At 39.5% G+C, this 5,219-nt stretch overlaps 1 pseudogene; it reads right to left on the reverse strand.

Annotated features, from left to right (window-relative positions):
* Positions 1-422: 422 nt before the first annotated feature.
* LOC127130607 (casein kinase 1-like protein 2) lies at positions 423-2,031 on the reverse strand (annotated as a pseudogene).
* Between the last annotated feature and the right edge of the window lie 3,188 nt (positions 2,032-5,219).

Here is a 5,219-nt window from a genome sequence, read left to right on the forward strand (position 1 = left end):
ATTCAACAGCTGAAACAGGCCAGCTAGGGACTGCTCCTGAACTTTAAAGACGCTCCAAATCCAACTGCACACAATGAAACTGAACTGCAATTGCCTGCCAACTGCAAAAGAGAGAAAAACAGACAACAACAAACCTACATCATGGCCTTGCAGTCCATCAAAACATTGGTATCTTGTACACTATGCATCACCGCATCATGCTGTAATAATCCAAAATAAGACCACATCAAAGCAGTGAATTTGCATGACTTGCTACCATGTTGAGCATCCAATGCATTAGCTATACCTGCAGAACAAGGATAGGTCAGAACATCCTATGCACCTATGCAAACCATGGCCAAAATGCACAGACAACACTCCACTCCCCAGTTTGTGAAAATGAGTATAAAACCTTTCAAAATTTACAAGGAAGAAAGGTGATCCGAGAGTAGCAGCTGCTAATACTGTGCCCTCTCATCGTTTAAATGCAGACTCTTGATACCTCTGAGAGTTTGAATCCAAATTCTTTATGTTTGATGATGTGTTTCTTCCAGATGATACTCGGTTGTGCTCAGATGACATGATATGTGAACTTCTTTGAGCACCAGAGCTTTTACAGGTTGCTCCCTGACTTGGGTCCTGCGTGAGAGGACGGGAGGAGGGCTCAGTCTCACTGTCAACAACTGCATCACGGCTGCTGCTTAAGATGGCATTTTGGCCTTGCAGATCCACTTGACCGAAAGAAATTCGAACTTGGCAACATAGCATCTTTAGATCCAGTTAAATCATTGGTAACCGGGGCTTTCTCTCTAGATACGATTCCATCAATGGCAATGGGTCCAGAGTTTCTCCTACGAGTGGGATCAGTTGAAGACCATCCAATATATCTACCATCTTTTCCACCTGACTGTCCGTCGTTATTTGCAGAAGCTAGTGGCAGACCAGAACTTGGTCCGGCAGCGAGACCAATACCACGGGAAGGAGGAGTGGAAATTTGAGATTGCTGATATTTCAAAATGGTCCAATCGAAGACATAATCAAACTGGAATCCTTCACGGATGAATAGATCACGCAAAAGTCTTTTCAGATAAGCATAATCTGGTTTATCATCAAACCTCAGTGACCGACAATAATGGAAGTATGATGCAAAGTCTGAGAGATAGCCACGACAGAGAGACTCAATCGAAGTAGAAACTTTCTTCTCACTGATTCTCTCATACTTCTGCTTTTTGGTACCGGCTTTCAATCCCTGCCAAGGCAGACTTCCTCTTAAAAAATACATAAGAACATATCCAAGTGACTCTAAATCATCTCTGCGGCTTTGTTCAATTCCAAGATGAGTATTCATACTGGCATACCTAGCAGTTCCCGTCAAATTCTTATTCTCTCTGTAGGGAATATGCTGATTATTACTGTCTCTGAATTTCTTAGCAAGACCAAAGTCAATGACGTACACTTGATTTGCACGCCTCCCTAAACCCACGAGGAAATTGTCTGGCTTGATGTCCCGGTGTAAAAATGACTTCGTATGAACATATCCGACTCGATTTATCATTTGATCAGCAAGCATGAGAACAGTTTTGAGGGACAATTTCCTATTACAAAAATTGAATAAAGCCTCAAGACTAATAGTCCAAGGGTGAAAATTGCTTGCAGCTTCATAGAGTCCCCTTGCACTGAGAAGAATAGGAGCATGGCAAGAAATCCCCAAACTCGATAGACAAACAGAAAATTACACTTGTCCACTACATATCTATACCCAAAATAAACAGCACCAACAGGAACAACAAGTAGACTAAATGAACAGTATACCAGAGTCGGTGCAAATATTGTCAAATTAAAGGCATAATACTGTGCAAAGTCGAATGTTTGTTTTGGATTAGGTGAGCTTCCAGTGATTGGATAGACAGAAAGATCTTGTCCCTCTTCACTATCCCCATTGGAAGTTTCATAAGCATTTGCACTGCCGCGAATTAGTGGTCTCTGAAGTCTATCTCCATCTTGATGTTCTAACGGGTATTCTTCACTTTGTTCTGGAACTAACTGAAGCATGTCATTCTTCCGAAACTTCTGAATGTTTCTTTTGATCCAAGGAATGGGTGCCAAGAGATCATAAGATACCCCCCAAGAAAGTGCTTGTGATCAGAAATGCAAGAGACGAAAGGCATGACTTTGACAGGAATGATGCACTCATCCAAATAGCATCGTCCCATTTTCAGGATGGCACTCTCTAATGACGATTCGACCAGACCCCGCGACAGAATGAGATTTACAAGAAAAATCTCTGATTCTGTTCCAAGTAATCTGGCTAAGAATAATGACAGCATCACAGAAACAGTACTGGAGTATCAAATGCAAATACATGGATGTTGTGCAAGTCTCTAGTGCATAGATTTCAATAGGATCCAAAACTCAATTCACAAAGAGCAATTCCTGCATCACAATGACCACTGTAAAACATCCATAACAAAAAACATGAACTGATCAAACTAGAACCCACTCATTCACAGTTCATAATCTCTGCAAGGCCAAATCAGCATGAAGCAACCAGAAGTTTTGTTGCCAACAGTGATCTCTGTTGTAGCCGTACTAATATGCGGTCACACATTTCATGCAGAATGCTACAGAATCAGATAAGCATGATCCATCGTGTCCAATTTGTATGGTTGGTGATAAGCACTTTTCAAAGTTGTCCAGAAAAAATTTTCGGGCTGAAGCAGAGATGAAGGCCAAGAACCACAAGATATCCATCCACCTAATTCTGAAATATTTTCCAGTCACCATGTGCAACCATCAAACCTGCAAGATGAATAACAACATGGCCAACACAATCAATTTTCAGCCAGTCTATGCATTAAAACCGTTAACAATCACTCTTCAAAATATCCATTATCCCAAGTCAAACCAAGCTCACCATTTTTTACTGCGGTAAAAAGGGACACATTAATCAGTCAATTTGCAAAACCTACAGTGCAAAACCATTAACCAACAGTCAGAGGGCAAAGTCCAAAAACATCCCAAATTGGTATGAGGTCAAAGCAGAGAGGAAAGTTTGTGAAGGATACCTTTTCTTGAAGCTAACATGGATAGGGCAATTCAATTTCTGTGCATCCAAAGTGCTTTGCAGAGTTGCTTTTGAACACAAGGGCACCAATTTGTAACCCTAATTCACAGAGGATAAATAGAGAGCAAATCAGTAAGAGAAGGAGGAGCACAACAGAAACTGAGAGAAAAAAAAATCAAAAGAGAAAAAACCCTAATTTCTGAAGGTTGGAGGCGGCCACTGTTCACAGAGAAACAAGGAAACGAAAATCAAAGAGAGGACGAACCCTAAGAAAGGCGCAACGAAGGAGAAAGCGGAAGGAGGATCACGTACCTGTTCGTTCACTTCCGAGACATCCCAATCTGGTAGAACTCTTACCTTTTTTTGTTGTTCCGTACTCAGATGCATGTTTACTACTTTCCAAGCTTGATGTATCTCTGCGCGATTGGTGTTTCTTTCACATTGATGATTCTAGTTTGGACTGGGTTTAGGGTTGTGTTTTTGTCGTTTGCACTTTGTCTTCTTCGTAGTACTTAGGTTCGGTTACTGTGAGTAGGGTTTGGAGGGAATAAGCTGAGAAAGGAGAGGTTCGCCTGAGAGAGTTTGAGGGAGAGCGAGGGAGGAAGACGATGGAGACGAGCTTGCTGTTTCCATTTCTTTTTTTTCTTTTCTTTTTTTAATTTTTAATTATTTCTTTTATTTCAGTTTATTTCATTTTTAACACAAAATCAGAAAAATATATGTTTTTATTTTCTTTTGTTATTATTATTTACTTTTTATTTATTTAGCTTATTTTGTTTTTTAACAGAGATAATAAAAAACCCATAAAAATGTTTTTTTTTTTATTTATTTTAAATCTGTTAGCCCTGTTCATATATTTAACATAGTATACCAGTAGCAAATATTGTTGAGTGGTCTAGTGGAAAGAGGTTAGTTTCATAGTATTAAATGGAGAGGGTTCGATACTCATGTGTGACACTTTTTGCTTTTTGTTTGATGGTATTTTCCTTTAGCATTTTTTATTCTTTTAGTATTTTGTTAATATCTGTTTTTTATGTTTATTATAATTTCATTTGTTAATAATGTATAGTTGTTGTATTTTAGTTTAGTTCAAAACCATTTTAAAACTATAAAAATCATGTTTTTCTCGATTTAATATCGAGCCCATTTTTTACACCCTTGTAAGTCGATTGCTTTTTAAGCATCGCCATCAACCTCACATAGCTTACTCTTGGGCTTTCTTACAATGAGCCGGTTTCTTTGCACTTACACCCATACATTATTTAATGCTAATTCATTCCATTCTTTGATTATTTGATTTGATTACATACTTGTTTATATCTTACTCGTGTGATTAACTGTTGCCTACTTGTATGATGTATGAGGCATATATTTATATTGTTTGATTGCCATGACAACCCCCATTCATAACAAATGTACCCCTCTCCCTTGAAATGTATAAAATTTACTCTTTCATTCTTTATTCACCTGTTAATACAAGAATTAAAATGAACATTCGATAACCATTTCAAAACAAGATCAAAACCTCGATCCAACGTCGAGTAATCATTTTTCAAAACCTAACAGAACCAGCACGTATTCATCCACCCTTTTTGTAAGTCGATTGCTTTATGCATCGCCATCAACCTTGTAAGTCGATTGCTTCATGCATCGCCATCAACCTTGTAAGTCGATTGCTTCATGCATCGCCATCTACCTTTACCCCATTCCTCTCCTTGCTCCATTCGTCGATTCTTGTTCCGATTAGGTAGCACCCATTAGATAGAACCCTTTGTATGATAACATAGGTAGGATTCCCATATCCTTTGCATGCTAACATTAGGTAGATATTCCCATTTGTAAATCCAAACACTTAAGTACACATTGCATGACAACTCTAGGGCAGAGCTTCCCTATTTCTTTTAGACCTTTCCGAGCGTCTCCGATCTTGTGGCATGTAGTCCGTTCTATTGCAAAGAGGTAACCGCCTAAGACTCGATTCAGCGAGCTGCGACACCAACTGCTAGGACGTGAACACATTGCCCACTCTTCTTTGACACAACTGGTGTCCTCCTTTTCTAAGTCCATGTTCAGATGGCAACCCCTGTTTAGGGGAACTACATCGCCCTGATCCTTGTTCCAGACGAGGTATGTAGGCAGGTGGTCGTGCGAGACCACTCCGGGCGCCTTTCTTTTT

This window comes from Lathyrus oleraceus, chromosome 3, assembly GCF_024323335.1.
Source record: "Lathyrus oleraceus cultivar Zhongwan6 chromosome 3, CAAS_Psat_ZW6_1.0, whole genome shotgun sequence".
Taxonomy (NCBI): domain Eukaryota; kingdom Viridiplantae; phylum Streptophyta; class Magnoliopsida; order Fabales; family Fabaceae; genus Lathyrus; species Lathyrus oleraceus.